The following is an 18,608-nucleotide window of genomic DNA, read 5'->3' on the forward strand; positions in this document are numbered from 1 at the left end:
GGTGGACAGTGGGGGGCAGTGAGGGGCGGGGGTGGACAGTGGGGGGGCAGTGAGGGGCGGAGGTGGACAGTGGGGGGGCAGTGAGGGGCGGGGGTGGACAGTGGGGGGCAGTGAGGGGCGGGGGTGGACAGTGGGGGGCAGTGAGGGGCGGGGGGACAGTGGGGGGGCAGTGAGGGGCGGGGGTGGACAGGGGGGGCAGTGAGGGGCGGGGGTGGACGGGGGAGCAGTGAGGGGCGGGGGTGGACAGGGGGGGCAGTGAGGGGCGGGGGGACAGTGGGGGGGCAGTGAGGGGCGGGGGTGGACAGGGGGGGCAGTGAGGGGCGGGGGTGGACGGGGGAGCAGTGAGGGGCGGGGGTGGACAGGGGGGGCAGTGAGGGGCGGGGGTGGACGGGGGAGCAGTGAGGGGCGGGGGGATAGTGGGGGGGGCAGTGGAGACCTCTGCTTCCGGGGTGGGGGCGTCCACCCGGCCCACCAATGGCCGTGGCCTAAGCCACGGATCCTGCCGAGGAGGCCGGGGTGCTGGTGATGCAAGCTGGGCTTACAGTTTAACCGTAAAACAAATAAGACACGTGATAACAAAGCAGAGTAGCCGAAGTGAGAAAGCGGCTGACCGCCGAAGCCCCGCGGGGAGCGGCCGGGCTGTCCCCGCGTGACCCAGCCCGGCCGCCCTCGGGTCTGCGCTGAGCCCCTCTGGCCCCGGCCGTAACGCCGGTGGTGTTCCGTAGGTCCGCCGCTGCCCATTTGGGCTGGCTTAACTCTGCTGTGAGCTCTGGCCTCATTACCGGGTTAACGATTAACACATGCCCCTTGGAACGCTTTTTGTTGTTTTTTTTTCTTTTCTTTTTTTTTGTTTTGCCTTTCTCCACTTTGATTAACTACATCCTTCTAAATTTAATTCAAAGTTCTACTTTTGAATTCTAGGCCTTAAGCACCAAATTCATTACAAAATGGAAGCATCACTTTGCTCACTCTCAGTGGCAGGATCCACAGATGTTGAATTCAGAGAAAGTAACTGCCCTTCTTTTCCTTCTGAAGGATTAGTGCTGTCCTCCAGACTGGCTGGTTCATTGTCACGCCTATGCTGTAGGTATGTCAGTTCACTTAGCCCATCCTCTTAAAGATTGCCATTCATTTAGTATTGTTCAAGATTTATGGATACTAGTCACACTGATTTTTTTGAACCAAATTAACTAGGTGTTTAAAAGTCACACAAAAAAGCTGTCCGCTTTCACACCTCCTTTATTTATTTTTGTTGTTCAGAGTTTACCCACATGCTGTTATAGAAAAGACCATCTGCCAGTGAGCCCCTTTCAAAGTTATCAGGCAGACATTTCTTGAATAAGGACCTAGATGTGTTCTACTTACATCAGAAAGGAACCCTAGTAACACTATGTCTAGCCATCACAATGCGTTGTAATTTGTGCTTTGGCCTTATTGACATGCTTGTACATTCCCCTATTCATAAAACAATGATAATCACTAGAGCAACCATCAAACACACCTCTTCTGCAGAGAAGGAAGATCAACAGGATACTTACTCACCATGGACTAGTGAGTTGAATGATGTGCTAATGTTTGGGGAAAATTATCCGAAGTTACACGTGCACAAAAAAAAAAAAAAAATCAAGAGTAATATGTGAGTTATCTGGCTTTTCTCTTTGGAACTACTTTTAACTTGCAAAATAAACATTTGATTTATTCATTTTAAAGGGAAAAGCCAGTTACAGCTGGTAGTTTGTACTGAATGTAGCTTACAATTATATTCATATAATAAGACTCTTGGCTATAGAGGAATTACACAAGAAAACTTACATCCCACAAATCTTTCATCTAATAGCCTACTTGGCATTTTATACTAACATTGGTATGTCAACAATGCTGTAGAATTTGGGGGGGAAGAGTTTAAAATGAAAACACTAAGCAACATGAGGTAACCAGCATATATGTTTATCAAATGGTCATTTGTTGACCTGTAACAGATTCAAACAGCAGATTAGAGATTTAGAGAAAATATTCTCCGGGCTGGGAAGGTGGCTCAGTGGTAGAGCGCTTGCCTTGCATTCCTGAGGCCCTGGGTTTGATTCCTCAGCACCACATAAGCAAAAAAAAAAAAAAAGCCGGAAGTGGCATTGTGGCTCAAGTGGTAGCGTGCTAGCCTTGAGCTGAAGAGCTGAGGGACAGAGCCCAGGCCTAGAGTTCAGGCCCCACGACCAGACCCCCCCCCCAAAAAAAGAGAAAATATTCTCTTTTCCCCACATCTAAATTGTTTTAAATTGTCTCCAGTAGGGAAAAAAAATGTTGTTTTTTACATCTCTCACTGTCCATGTAATGTTGAAGCCATTCCCCAAGGAAGTTCTGATGGCTGATTTTTTTTTTTAATAGAACTTAAACATAACATCTAAAATACTAATCTTGCATCATATTGACCCACATTGCCATTTTGCATTCATGATTCTCTCAGGATAGGAGAAACTGTCCTTAGAGCAAGTACAAGCCTGAGGTTCCAGCTCAGCAAACTGAGAATCGCAGACATTTCTCCTGAGGACATTACTCCCTCTGTCCTCTCAGTCACGCATCAGGTAAGTATGCTGGACAAAAACCTCAAGTCTTTATTTTATATGGAAAACTATGAAATAAAAGAGTTCTGTGAATGAGTATACAAATTTTGGTGTCTGTTCTTTTATCTTGGTATGGGGTTTGAACTTGGGGCCTCATGTTCTCACAAAGCTTTTTTTTTTTTTTTTATATTCACTCAAGGTTGGCACTCTGCTGCTTGAGCCACAGCTTTACTTCTCCTTCTACTTTGTTTACAAAGAAATATTTTTAAAGTAAGACATGTCACATTCCCCTGTTGGTTCCAGGCCTTTATTTCTGTCTATTCATGAGAGAAATATATGCCGGGCACTTCTTTTTACTAGTCTGTCAGTGTGTGCAATAAAAATACATAAATGATGGAAAAATTACATTTCTTAGAGGTCAGTGGACTGCACTCTCTTAGGAACAACCATGCATAAGGATATACATAACAAATATATGTATGTGTATATTCATATTTACCCAACAAACTCAGTGGGTTACTTTAAGACCTGTAGGCTGCTAACTGCCCAGTAATCATCCATGAGGAAGACCACAGCTGATTTCAACCTTCAAAGCCATTTGAGAAATAGAACAGAAAAATTTTTTGCAACATTTTTTCTTTGTTTTTTGTTGTGGGGCTTGAACTCTGGGCCTGGGCTCTGTCCCTCAGCTCTTCAGCTCAAGGCTAGCGCTCTACCACTAGAGCCACAGCACCACTTCCAGCTTTGTTTTTTTTTTCCTTCTGTCTGTTTATTTGTTTGTTTGTTGGCCGGTCATGGCGCCTACCACTTGAGCCATAGCGCCACTTCTGGCTTTTTCTGCTTATGTGGTGCTGAGGAATCGAACCCAAGGCCTCATGCATGCAAGGCAAGCACTCTACCACTGAGCCACCTTCCCAGCCCACTTTTCTTTCTGTTATAATAAAAATATTTCTTCCTAGCTTTTCCCCTAAAAGGATTATATGTATATAGACATATGTGTGTGCATATATATATATATATATATATATATACATATATATATATATATATATATATATATACAAGTTTATGCATGCAGGATATGCAGCCTGTAAGAAGAATGAATGGCCTGATTGGAATTTATTAATCTACTAGTTTAAGTGTTAGGGACAAGATTTAACTATCATAGTATGAGTTTGGGACAGGCTTCTTGTGTAGTTGTTTGTTTTTCATTGAGCCACCTTTCAAAGATTAGTGCTATTGGTGGATATTGTATTTCTAATTCAATCTCATTGTTATACCTGCTAGAATTCTTTAGTATCTTAGAAACATCTTCTAGATATTTTTAAGATAATAGAAGTGCCTTCTAGATATTCTCAAGGTAAATTTTTTCAAGCTTCTTATGGATCTGACATTAGCTTCAAGTTTAATCATTTAAGCACTTTGTCTGAGTCAGATGCTGTATTTCTTCTTCACTGGCCAGTAGGGTGTGCTCTAGTCCCTTGCCAAATTAATTAATTAAAGTATTAATGTAAACTTCATTAAACGATTTCAGAAATATATTTCTCTTCCTCATTGCCACCAGCACGTATGAAGTGTGTTTATATAGATGAGCTATAAATGCATACACAGCCATACATGGAAAGTAAAATTATGCTAAAATTTAAAGAAAAATCTTTATCAGGCTGCTTCTTTGACTTGGTCCTAAAATAGTTGAGTAATATTTTACCAGATGTGTCTTTTGGTAATTAGGCATTTTTATTCTGGAGAAGGAAGAGCAAGAAGACTGGTTCAGTGATGAAGGGCCCGAGCTCTGCAGTCATACTCTAGCGCTAGTCGTGTGGCTATTGAATAGATAAATGTCCATGGAAAATTCACTTAGATCAGGGCCTGCATCAGTCAAGTTTGATAAGTATCATCTTTCATTATTATTGTTCTCATCATTGTGATATACTCTTTGAGATTTTTTTTGATATTTTGAGATCTTTCATTTTAGATTCCCAAATTCTCAATTGCTTGTGGTATATTACCTGGTTTGATTTGTCCCAGAAGTCATTTCATTAAATCTAAAGAACATAAATGGTTCAAATAATGAAATGCCTTACTTGGCGATGCAGTATTTTTTTCTTCATAGGCCATGAAACCTTAAGACAGAAAGGGGTCTGTAAGGCCGGGCGCTGGGCGTCGGTGGCTCACGCCTGTCATCCTAGCTACTCAGGAGGCTGAGATCAGAGGATCTCGGTTCAAAGCTAGCCCGGGCAGGAAAGTCCATGAGACTCTTATCTCCAATAAACCACTAGAAAACTGGACATGGCACTGTGGCTCAAGCGGTAGAGCACTCGCCTTGAGCTGAAGAGCTGAGGGACAGCGCCCAAGCCCAGAGTTCAAGCCCCATGACCTACCAAAAAAAGGGGTCTGTAATAGGGAGGTTTGGGGCACCAACTGACCTTGAGATCAGGCAAGGGCAGAGGGGACCTTCTCAGCATTCCAAAGGCAAGCTACCAAGTAGCTGTGAATCAGTGAGCATTTACTTCTAAATTCATAAACGTCCATATACATTTCCTTTAAAAAAATAAGTTTTTTTTCAATATGTAGACTAAAGCCTTGGCAGAACTTTTTTTTTTTTTTCAGTCATGGGGCCTGAGCTCTGGGCCTGGGCGCTGTCCCTCAACTCTTCAGCTCAAGGCTAGCACTCTACCGCTTGAGCCACAGCGCCACTTCAGGCTTTTTCTGCTTATATGGTGCTGAGGAATCAAACCCAGAGCCTCATGCATGCAAGGCAAGCACTCTATCACCAAGCCACTTCCCAGCCCCTTGGCAGAACTTTCTAAGTTGAGTACCTTTGCATTGTTCCCCACTGGGTTGAAAAGATGAGGCAGATACTCAGTGACTAGATATTGATTTGAAAAAGATGTTTTCTTTTTCTTTCTTATTGATTATGGGGCTTGAACTCAGGGCCTAGTCGCTGTCCCTGAGCCTCTTTGTGCTCAAGGCTAGTGTTCTACCACTTGAGCCACAGAACCACTTCCTGTTTTTTGAGTGGTTTGTGGGAGATGAGAGTCTCAGGGGGACTTTTCTGCCCAGGTTGACTTGGAACAGCAATCCTTAGTTGTCAGCCTCTGGAGTAGCTAGGATTATAGGTGTGAGCCATCAGGGCTCAGCCTAAGATGTTTTCTTTTTTTTTGGGGGGGGGGGTCTGGTCTTGGGGCCTGAACTCTGGGCCTGGGCACTGTCCCTCAGCTCTTCAGCTCAAGGCTAGCGCTCTACTACTTGAGCCACAGCGCCACTTCCAGCTTTTTTTTTTTTCCTGCTTATGTGGTGCTGAGGAATCGAACCCAGGGCCTTGAGCATGCAAGGCAAGAGTTCTACCACTGAGCCACCTTCCCAGCCCAGATGTTTTCTTTTTAACTGCATAGTAAAGCTGTGATTTCCTATTTGCCTCTGAGTTCTCTTATCACATAGAAGAGTTTTCTGTGAGAAGTTATTGAGAAGGCCATCCTCCATTTTGCTCTTTCTGGAATATTTTTGCTTTGCTTTTGCTCAACTATTATCTCCTCTCCTCAGTTCTCTCTCAGGGTCTCCTGGGAGCTGCAGAATGCTCTCCTCCTAGCTTCTCCAACACACCAAGCTCTCTCCCACTTTTGGCTGTGCCTGTACTCAAAACATACTTCCTGCACACCCACCCCTCCGCAAGCAAGCTTCCTCATCTCCAGGTCTCAGCTCAGGTGCCCTCTGGCCCGCCACCACTGTCCCCTATCCCATCACTGGACTGGAGTGGATCTGCCTTCCAGTGTCTTGACAGGGAGAAGGAAGGACCTCGGCTGGAGCCATTTTTAGGGCAGCTCATGCTCTTAAAGGAACAAATGCAGAGTTAAGAGCAAGGTTGTGAATGTGGGGAACTGGTTATCCTTGTGGAACATGGTAAATTCTAGAAACCTGGTTAAAAAAAAACAACAAACCTCAGGCGTGCTGAAGAGCTTAGTTTTTGTGAAGAGGAGGAATACAGCACTCATTCAGTTATTCAGATGATCAGTTAACCTGCCTGCAGGCACTGTCTTCATACTGGGTATGCACTAGCAAACAAAATGGACAGTCTTTGTCCTCTTGAAACTCATAGTCTAATGGGGAAGAAAGAGGATCCCTTGGAGATACGTACATCATTATAACCATCAGGGTGCTATCAGTGAGTGATGGGATAGGGGACAGTGGTGACGGGCCAGAGGGCACTTGAGCTGAGACCTGGAGATGAGGAAGCTTGCTTGGGGGTGAAGGAGGGGTGGGTGTGCAGGAAGTGTGTTTTGAGTACAAGAACAGCCGAAAGTGGGAGACAGATTGGTGTGTTGGAGAAGCTAGGAGGAGAGCATGGTGGAGTTACCAGAAGACCCTAAGAATTGAGGAGAGGGGATAGCCGTTGAGCAGCAGCAAAGCAAAAAGAATATACCAGAAAGACCGACTCTGGGTTTCCATTTGAATCTGGACTTGGGAGAACTTAAGGATTGTTGCAGCTGGGAAGGAGAGGAGAAGTCAAAGACGCAACCAGCATTCTGTCTCCAAGTAAGCATGTGGTGATGATGCAGTTCATTGAGAAGATGTTAAGGGCTCACGCCAGAAATCCTAAGCTACTCAGGAAACTGAGATCTGGGATCATGTTCCAGCCCAGGCAGGAAAGGTTCTGAGACTCTTATCTCTAATTAACCACCAAAAAGCTAGCAGTGGATCTGTGGTTGAGCACCATCTTTGAGGGAAAAGGCTGAGGGGCAGCCTCCAGGCTCTGATATCAAGCCCTGATATAAAAACACAAAGGAAGATTCATCAGAGTAAAGTTCTCTGGTGGAGAGCGTCCGGCTTACAAGCTGTCTAAGACCCTCAAAGTCATTTGTTATACCAAGAGATGCATATACTTCCTGTCACCTACCCACAAGCTGTCTGCCTGTACTGGTAATTTTTATGGCCCACAAATGATGATGTAAATATCCATATGGCTCTTGGTGGAAAAAAGGTTCTCATCTCTACAAGTTTGAGAATCACCAGGCATGGTAGCCCACACCTGTGTCCACCTACTCAGGAGGCAACAGATAGAAGGATAACTATCCAAGACCAGCCTAAGTGTAGTTACCATGAGACCCCTCCCCCCCCCCCCGCCCCCCCACCCTCACCCCATCTGAAAAACAAACTGGAAGCAAAAACACAGGGCATGGTGGGAGGCCTTGGGCTCAATCCCAAGTACCGTCAAAAAAAAAGTTTGAGAATAAAATAGGCACTTTGAACCCCTCTAAACTAAGAAAATAATCATAAATGCAGAAGTTTTATACCCTAAGCATAAATCAGGGTAGTGGGAAACTGGCTTGTTAGCAGGACAACTGGCCAAGTAGAAAATGCAGTATGTATTCACACGTGTTAAGGATTTATAAGTAGGGAATAATGTACTTAAGTATTTTTGTAGTTAGAAGTAATACTAGCTATCACTTTTGCAGCATGTACTTAGAATCAGGGATGTGTAAGGCTTTGTATGAATTAACTTCATAATAACTCTGGGGTATATGTTAACACATCATACTGGTGTACAAAGAAAGTAACGCTGCTTACACAGCTGGCTACTGAGGATTCGAACTTGGGTGGTTTTAGTTTATTTCTCATCACTACAGATTCTTATGTCTTATTTAAAAGAAGAAGAAGATGAGGGAGAAGGAGGAGGAAGAGGAGAAAGTGGTACACTAGTGGCTCACGCTTGTAATACTCAGGACCCTAAGATTCAGAGGAAGGAGCTTAAAACCAGCCTAGGCAGAAAAAGTCTGCAAGACTCCATCTCCACAATGGGAAGCTAGACACAGTGGTTCATACCCACAATCTCAGCAACAACAGGAAGCCCAGAAGTGGGCAGATTGTGGCTCAGGCACATATCTAGGAAGGAAATTCTATCCTACCCTAAAAATAACCAGTGAAAATCAGGGCTGAAGGTATGGCTCAGCAGTATAGTACCTATCTAGCAAGTGTGTAGGTCCTGAGTTCAAACTCCAATACTATCCAAAAAAAAAAAAGGAGAAAAGGATACAAAATTAATTATGGACTACCTACCCTCATGTTAACAGAATTGTGTGTGTGTGTGTGTGTGTGTGTGTGTGTGTGTGTGTGTGTGTGTACCAGTACTTGGACTCAAATTCAGGATATGACCACTGTCCCTTAGCTTTTTCACTCAAAGGTGGTACACTATCACTTGAGCCACAGTTCCACTTCAATCTGTCTCTGTCTCTGTCTCTGTCACTGTCTCTCTGTCTCTGTCTCTCTCTCTCTCTCTCACACACACACACACCCACACTGTAGAGTTGGGCAATCGTGGCTCACACCTATAATCCTAGCTAATCAGGAGACTGAGATCTAAGGATTGTGGTTCAAAGCAGCCCAGGCAAGAAAGTCCATGAAACACCTTTTTTTTTTTGTCCATCATAGGACTTGAACTCTGGGCCTGGGCGCTGTCCCTGAGCTCTTCAGCTCAAGGTGAGCACTCTACCACTTGAGCCACAGCGCCACTTCCGGCTTTTTTCTTTTTGCTTATGTGGTGCTGAGGAATCAAACCCAGGGCCTCATGCATGCAAGGCAAGCGCTCTACCACTGAGCCACCTTTCCAGCCCCTCCATGAGACTCATCTCCAATAAACTTCCAAAAAGTTGAAAGTGGAGGTGCGGCTTAAGTAGTAGAGTACTGGCCTTGAGTACAAAAGCTCAGGGACTGCATCCAAGCTCTGAGTTCAAACCCCAGGACCAGCACAACAAAACAAACAACTGCATCAACTTTAAGCAGAACCTGTTTGTTTTTTTTAAGAACAGTTTATATTCACAGACCCATGTAGATGAGAGTTGCCACACTGTTTCTCTCTTTATTAAAGCCTTACATGAGTATAACACATTCGTTATTGTTAAGAAACCAATGTTGATATAGTCTTATTATCTAAAGCCCTCATTTAATCATCTTCCTTCAATTTTTGCTACTATCCCTTTTTCTGTTCTAGGATCCCTTTGAGGACACAGCATAATGTTTGGTATCCTGCCTCCTTTGACCTTTCTAAGCTGTGACAGTTTCTTAGATTTTCCTTGCTTTTGAGGACTTTGACACTTCTGAGAAGTATTGGGTAGGTATATTGTAGAGTGTCTCTGCTATAATTTTTTTTGGGGATCCGGTTGTGGGGCCTGAACTCTGGGCCTGGGCGCTGTCTCTCAGCTCTTCAGCTCAAGGCTAGTACTCTACCACTTGAGCCACAGCGCCACTTCTGGCTTTTTTCTTTTTGCTAATGTGGTGCTGAGGAATCGAACCCAGGGCCTCACGCAAGCAAGGCAAGTGCTCTACCACTGAGCCACCTTCCCAGCCCCTCTGCTATAATTTGAATGTTTCTCTCAGAATTCCTACATTGAAACCATTAATGCCCAACGGGATGGCAGTAGGAGGTGTGCACTTTGGGAGATGATCATGTCCTAACGGTGGGATCCTCATCATGGGATTACTGTCCTTTCAAGAGCTGATGATGCTAGAATATTCTTCTTCCTTCTTCTATATGAGGACACAGAGAAGAAGAAGCCACCTGTGAACCAGGAAGCTGACCCTCACCTGCTACCCAGCGGGCTGGCACCTCCATCTTGGATTTCTCAGCCTCCAGAACTGTAAGCCATAACATTTCCATTTTATATTAACATTTTGTCCCTAAGCTATACAGTGCATGGCTTTTTGTTTTATAGTAGTTCAATTGGACTAATATAGTGTCTCTGTTGGGATGTGTCTAGATCTTTCCTCATGATCTGACTCGAGTTCTTGGGAGTTTTTTTTTTGGGGGGGGGAGAAAAGTTGCTATTTTCATTATGTTTTATCTAGAACATGACCTGTCACTGTTTCAGGTGGCCTTGGTCACTGTGCTGAAACATATATAAAACACAATCAGCATCATCTGGGTAATGTAGAGGCTCAGGTGATCTTCAGAAAAAACAGCATGAACATTGTACAACAGCCAGAAAAGCGCTCATACATGTGAATAGAGAGCTGGCTGGAGATTCTCTAAGTGGAAGGCTAAGATTACACAATGTATACTGGGAGATGTGATGAACTATTAAGAAATGGTAGAACAGAAAGTCGTAAGATCTGTTCTTAAAATGTTCCACATGTTATCATAGTGCAGTATTTCTACATGTACCCATGTAGTGTTGAGACTATGAATATCCGTCCAGATGCAAGTGGCCACCTTTGGTTTTTCTAGAATTGGTTAGCAGAAGAATGCATCTCATCTAGAAATGATTTAGTTGCCTGATGATGGTAATTTTTGTTTTCCTTCTCCAAAGTAAAACTTTTGTATGTTTGATCAGTTAACTCTCCCACATCCTACTTTTTATCTTTTCCGGGAGTCAATACGAAAGTTGAGTAAAATCCATGTGAATGATTTATTTGTACAGAGAAGAATTTCCTCTCAGTGGAACATCCTACACCCACGATGCCTCGTCTGTGAGTCTGGGGAGGGAGGTTTTCAGGAGAAATTTCATGCCCTATCAGTGCATCTTAATTTAGTCAGTGAATTTTCCATCTGGCTTGTATCCGGGTTCCAGAGGGTGGGAAAAGTGCTAAAGCTTTATTAGGTTGCAAGACAGGGGTCCACAGACACACAGAACTTTCCACAGGGCAGGCTTTTATCTGTTTTAAGTATTTTTCTCCCTTGTTTTTGTTAGTAATAGGATAAACAGGACAAAAGCAGTTACATGCAACTCACTTTGTGATCCTAACACTGTAATATAAATAGTTTAGAAAGGACTTCTGAAAACAAATGATTAAAAAAAAAGAAATGGGAAATGTATGATGTTGGTATCTGGCAGGTAGGCAAATGATAACTTGTTCTCAAACATAAGAGACAGATCTTATGTGCATTTTATATAACTTACAAGTATGCTTTTAAGTGCTTTGTTGTTTTTGCAGAAAGAGACAGGCTAGCCTTGAACTATGATCCTCCTTTCTCTGATTCCTGAGTAGCTGGCATTACAGATGTGTACTGTCATGTTCTGGCCTTATATTCTCTCCACTCTTTATGGTATAGTTTGGATCTGAAATGTCCATGTTGTTTTCATGAGATGTTTTTGAGAGGGGAGACCTAGTGGGAGAAGTTGCATAATTGGGGTGTGTTCTTTAAGGAGCATCATTGGATCTCAGCTTTTTTGTTGTTGGTGGTGGTGGTGGTGGAGGTGGGGCTTGAACTCTGGGCTTGGGTGCTGTCCCTGCGCTCTTCTGCTCAAGGCGAGTGCTCTACTGCTTGAGCCACAGAGCCACTTCCTGTTTCTAGTGGTTTATTGGAGATAAGAGTCTCACGGACTTTCCTGTCTGGGCTGGCTTTGAACCGAGATCCTCAGATCTCAGCCTCCTGAGGATTACAGGCGTGAGCCACTGGTACCCGGCTCTCCTGTCCTCTTGTTTCCCATTCTCACTGTCATGATGTGAGCAGCCCTCCTCCACCACACATTGTCACCATGATGTATTCTCTGCTGCAGCCCCAAGTCAGCAATCACACCTGACTTTAGATGGAGACCTTGGAATCTGTGAACCAAATTAAACCTTTCCTCCTTTTAAGTTGATTAGCTCAGGCATTGTGTCACAGTGTCAGAAAGCTGACAAACACAATTCTTAGGCGACATATGCATTTATTACTTTTCTTTTTCATAAAGATATCCTATAAGTTCAAATGACTGTGAAATGTTACATTTGAATAAGGATGTCTAAATGTGTTTGCTTTGATGGTTCATGATTGCAGCTGATTAGGAATTCATTATTTTTATGAGAGAACGGCGATCGTATACCTATAAAACTTTTAAACTTCGACCTTTGCTAACACATAATTCTGATGGTGTTTAGCCATGACTACTCAGATATAATTGAACAAGCCTCAGGCACAGAAATTTACGACTCCAACATTCATACCTTCCAGGAACCAAACCAGAAATTTCTCCATATGTGGTGTAGACACTGAACCCTCGGATGTCTGTGAACATATTACTGTGTTCCGCTGTACCCTCCGGTTTGTTTCCCAGCCATGGAAAATGCCCATGAGAAAAAGTTGTGCAATCACTGTTAGTCACTTTATATTTCCTGTATTCCCTATTTCATTTCCCTGGTAGCTGGCAATAATAACATGTAGGATTTAAGTTGTGGAGGGATATTCGGGAAAGCCCACATAAACGCCTAAGATGAGGTTTGGCAAGCTGTGAGTCGTGGTGACTTAACCATGTTAAAACTAGACATTTCATCAAATGGAGGAGGCAGGAAATCCCTGACACCGCCAAACACCCACTGGAGCTCTCTGGAATCCGAAGATCAACATTTGTTAAAAATGGATTCTCCACAGGTTTTAGCTGCTGGAATAAATATTCAGACTTGAATTTTAGATACAAAGAGTTTTCTTTTAAAAAATGGGTATCTTAAGGGACTTATTAGAAAAAGTAAAACTAAGTGAAGTTCCTGTAAGGGGAACTCACTGGAAAGTATGGCCCTGTCCCCCAGCAGGTCAGGGCCTGAGCTTCAGGAGGATGCACTTTGAGCCTGACCAATGGGGCAGATCATCTGTGGCTATCTGTGGGAGGGTGGACTTCCCCGCCTGGCTTTCTTACACCCAGGAAACTGATGGACAGAATTGTTCATTTAAGGTAGTGTGATATAAGTTGAGGTATAGTATTGTGGTAGTATTGGTTTTTTTTGTGTGTGTGTGTTGTTTGCCTGTTTGTTTTTGTGCTTGGACCAGGGCTTGAACTCAGGGCCTGGGCACTGTCCCTGAGCTTTTATCCTCAAGGCTAGCTAGTGCTCTACTACTTGAACCCACAGCTCCACTTCTGGCTTTTTGGTGGTTAATTAGAGATAAGAGTCTCACAGACTTTGCTACCTAGGTTGGCCTTGAACTGCAAACCTCAGATCTCAGCCTTCTATAGCTTGGATTACAGGAGTGAGCCACTGATGTCCTGATCTATATTTATCTTTAATTACTTTTATTTTGCGCTGGTGTTGAGGTTTCAACTCAATGCCTTGTCCTTGCTAAAGCTCTATTATTTTAGTTACTCCCCTTCCCCTTTTAATTTAAAAATTTTACATTTATCTTTATTACTGTAAAAGTGACCTGACTTATTTTGAATTTTATACCATCCTAGATGTACTTGAAAGTACCTTTACATTTGATTCATGTTTTTTTTCTTTTTCTTTTTCTTTCTTTTTCTGTTGATCATGAGGTTTCAGCTCAGGGCCTGGTCACTGTCCCTGAGCTCTTTTTGCTCAAGACTAGTGCTCTACCACTTTGAGCCACAGCTCCACTTCCAGTTTTTAAGTGGTTAATTGGATATAAGAATCTCAAGCGAGCCGGGCACGGGTGGCTCATGCCTATGATCCTAGGTACTTAGAAGGCTGAGATCTGAGGATCGCGGTTCAAAGCCAGCCTGGGCAAGAAACTCCGTGAGACTCTTGTCTCCAATAAACCACTAGAAAACTGGAAGTGGCGCTGTGGCTCAAGCGGTAGAGTGCTTGCCTTGAGCTGAAGAGAGCAGGACAGAGCCCAAGCCCAGAGTTCAAGCCCCATGACAGACAAAAAAAAAAAAAAAAGAATCTCAAGGGGACTTTTCTTCCTGGGCTGGCTTTGAACTGTGGTCCTTAAGAGCTCAGCCTCATGTGTAAGCCACTGGTGCCCGCCTTGGTTCATGCTTTTTTTTTTTCCTCGTGCCTTGGGACTTGAACTCAAAGCCTGGGTACTATCTCTGAGCTTTTTTGCTCATTGCTAGTGCTCTACCACTTGGGCCGCAGCTCCATCTCCAGTTCTTTGGTGGTTAATTGGACATAGAATTGCATGGAGTTTCCCTCCTAGGCTGGCTTCAAACTGCGACCCTTATATCTGAGCCTCTTGTACAGCTAGGATTATAGGCGTGAGCCAAAGGTACCTGTCCATGTTTTGTTTTTAATGATGATTTTGAAATAAGAAAATGCTGAAATTATATTTTAGAATCTGATGACTGTGCACCAGAGAGACATGAACTCTTAGAAAGGAAGTCTTATTTATTGTCCTACCATTTGTTTTCCTTCATTAATACTAGCTAGTTCTATCATAGGTATGGATTCATTCTTGGTTACTTTCTTTGTCAAAGAAATGCTTTGATGTTTCTTTCTATCATTTTGGTGATGATTGAAGTCACTTCATGGAAATCTGTAGTCCATCCACCCACAATCAGTTCATGGTCTGAACTATGCACTGTTAGGCAGTTTCATCTTTGCTTGAACGTCATAGGTAACTTTCACAAACCTAGGTGATGTCGCAAATCACTGCACGCGGTCTCCTGATGCAATCAGGAGTTTTGGAAGACCCATGGGTGGTGCTGGCACTATGTAGCACATTGTTTTACAGTGCACTTAAAAATGTGTTTATTATCTTTAAGTAGTTGCCATTCAACAAAGCATTTTATGAATACAGGGCATCTTGATCAGCGTTGCCCCTTCCAACACAAAGGCCACTTTTAAAAATTATTTTAGAGCATACTCACACCTATTTAAAAAGTACAATAGAAAATACACAAACAGCAACATAGTTGCTTATTATCCAGTATGATGTTCTGGCCCCTAATTGTATGTTCTGGGCTTTTATGTGAGTGACAACACAGTAGGTTTGTTTAAAGCAGCATCTCCATGACCACGTGAGAAATGAGCTGTGCAATGTCAAGATGAATATGATGTCACCAAGCAACAGGGATGTGTTGGGGTGCTGCAATCTTAGGGGATCGTCTGTCTGTCTGTCTATGCTGTATTTTCATCTTTTAAGGAGGTTTGGTTCTGTTGATTGGATCATAAATCTCCTGTTACATTTTCCATTGTTTAATGTTCTACTGTGCAGTGATTTTTATCTGCTAATGCCCTTTGCTGATTTCAACTGCTGCCCAGGCGATGGGCTTTGCTCCTCTCACCCTGACGTAGGCATCTAGGAATGTTGACCATCTCCTTACTTAAAGGTTGGCATCTGCCCTGTTTATGCAATTCCTCCAGGCAGCAGCTGGTTGGATTTTACGGCAGAGTGAAGTCCAATCTATTTGCCCAGAGCATTCTAGCTCCAATTGCATGTTTGGCCCCAAATCCTTCTAGACCTGGGATGTCTGGTAGGTGTCTGCCTTCATTCCCAGAGTGGCTGAAACAATGGGAACTGAACTAGACAGCCCGAGACAATAGCCATCTGTCCTTTGCCAGCCATGGAGCCGGAGCTCTAAGCTCAAGGTAACAACAGGGCTGTGCCCAGCCGCTGGCACCCTGGGCAGCACCCTTCCTTGCCTCTTCCTTGTGTCTGGCGGTGGCCGTCCACCCTTGACCTTTCTTGACCTGCAGCTGCCTCACTCCAGCCTCCACCTCCTCCATCACATGGTCTTTTTTGAGGCCACCAGTCACATCGGATTAAGGGCCCCCATGCTGTAGTATGACCTCATCTTAACTAATTACAGCCACAAAGGCCCTGTTTCCAAATAAGGTCCCCTTCTGAGACGCAGGGATTAGGGCTCCAACCCCTCTTTTTGTGGAACGCAAATCATCCCATAACAACATTTCAAACTAACATGTGGAAACAGAGCGTTTTCATTCCCCACCCTGGAAACCTCCTCCTTCCTCTGCCTTTCCCCGTTGGCACACAGCAGAGCCATTTGCATGGTGACGGCTCCTGCCACACACCACAGAGTGGTTGCCTTTGCCTCTCTCTCTGCTCACACTCCAAAGCCCACCCATCTGGGAGTCATGCAGCCTCTCTCCAGAGCATCTTCTCAGCCTCTCTGCTTCCCACGGCCTCTTCCTCCCCCTCCAGGTGGTCTTGCTGCTTGTAGCAATCCAGAGGTGTCAGAGAGTGCCTGCAGGAGCGTGTCATTGCGCAGCTAAATGCCATTCCAGGGTCTCTCCAGAACTGGGCCTAGGCTGCCTAGGGCCTCCTATATGTTTCATGATACGACTGTCTATCTCGCTAGAGCTCTCTCTTCCACTGGCTGATCTTGGCATTCCTCTGTGTGTGTGTGTGTGTGTGTGTGTGTGTGTGTGTGTTAAAGTTTTAAGTAGCTTTATGGTGGTATGATGTCTACACCATAAATCTGTATTTTAAAGGCAGACTTCAAGGAGGTGCATGAATACCACCACGGTATTCAGTTGTAGAGAAGTCCTATCAACTCCAGTCAATCAGTCTCCAAAACCATCAGCAATACACAATGTTTTATTTAAAACTTCCTTCCTCCCTCCCTCCCTCCGTCTTTCCCTCCTTCTCTCCCTCCCTCCCTCCCTCCCTCTCTCCCCTCCTTCCTTCCTTCCTTCCTTTTTTTTCATTGCTGGTACCAGACTTTGAACTTAGAGCCTTCTTGCTCATGGCTGGTGCTCTACCATTTGAGCAATGTCTCCAGCCCAGATTTTTACAGAGCCTCAGAGACTTTTTTTTTTGCCCAATCTGGCTTTGAACTGTGATTCTCCAGGTCCCAGCCTTCTGGGTAGCTAAGGTTATAGGTGTAAGCCAAAGGCACCCAGCTAAGAATGGCTTCTTAAACAGCTTTATAAAAATACCTTTTGTGCAGTTTTTATTGTTTATTTTGCTCGTTTGTCTGTGTGAGACAGGGTCTACATAGCTCAGGCTCGTTTCAAATGTACCACCCTCTGCCTCTGTTTCTGTGGTGCTGGGATTATAGTACAAACCACCACCATGCCCTGCTCTGGGGTGCCTGGGACCTTTCTGTTTTCAGTGTTATCTCTGCCTAGATCTTCCGCCCTTCTGTCTGCTCTCAATGCAAATGTGACAAGCACGTGTTGAAGTAATGAACAGTGCATATGAGAGAAATGCTGTTTTCCTCTCACTCATTGGCCAGACCCTGTTTTCCTTTCACAGTATAATTTTTACTTGTATAGGAAGCTTTCAATAGTTCAACTTTTGTTTCAATTATGTAAACTCTGTCTGCCCTTGTTTCTGGGAAGGATAAATTGGGTTCACACTCATTCTCTTTCAACCCCTGCCCATTTTTTTTAAGGATCAATATCATCTTTTTTATTGTGTTTACCAATGAAATGAACCTTTCTATAAGCAAAGAATGGCCAGTTATAAACTGTTCTTTTAAGCAAAGCAAAACAAAAACAAAAACTCCATATACATTAGCTGGGCGCCGGTAGCTCATGCCTATAATCCTAGCTACTCAGGAGGCTGAGATCTGAGGATCTCGGTTCAAAACCAGACCTGGCAGGAAAATCCCTGAGACTCTGATCTCCAACTAACCAACAGAAAACTAGAAGTGGAGGTGTGGCTTAAGTGGTAGAGCACCAGCCTTGGGCAAAAAAGCTAAGGGACCAGGACCCAAGCCCTGAGTTCAAGCCCAAATACTGGCACAAAATAAAACAACAACAAAAATCCCCAAACACCTTTACCTTCTTTTATTTCTTCATTGTTGTTTGTTAAGACTAACTTTCTTTTTTAAATTCCACATATATTTTATGACTTTTCTATTCTATTTACTAATTATTTGCTCCTGATTGAATTACTCTGCTTATCTCTTTGCAATGGTATATTCTTTACCCATTTTATCTGGTTGGGCTCACAATTATCGCTAGCTAATCATTATTGGTTATAAATGTTGCTAGTTCTAAAAATATTTTCCAGAAGCCTTTTAAAAGCCATGTCAGCCTGTACTCTTAGCTCGGAGGTGAAGTAAGTTTTATTTTTCATGTATACATGTTTAATGTTTTTCTTCTAAAGTTTGTTGGAAAACTTAATAAATAGATACTAGATATCTTAGTACCAAAAAATGATAGTAGGACTGTATTTTATTTAGAAAATACATGTGGATCTTTCCTAATGACCCTCGTACTGTGGTTCATCCTCTGTCTTTAGATAGCTCTTGTGATCTGTTTGTTGAATTTGGCAGGAAATAGGAGTTGCTGTACGTGCAGCATAGCTAGTGCTTTACTCTTCAAATCCATTCTTCTTTTTCTGTCAGTCATGGGGCTTGGACTCAAGCCTGGGAGCTGTCCCAGAGCTTTGTGTTCAAGGCTTGTGCTGGACCACTTTGAGCCACAGTACTACTTTCA

Source organism: Dipodomys spectabilis, unplaced genomic scaffold, assembly GCF_019054845.1.
Source record: "Dipodomys spectabilis isolate Male_0828 unplaced genomic scaffold, ASM1905484v1 ptg000188l, whole genome shotgun sequence".
In the NCBI taxonomy this organism is placed as follows: Eukaryota; Metazoa; Chordata; class Mammalia; order Rodentia; family Heteromyidae; genus Dipodomys; species Dipodomys spectabilis.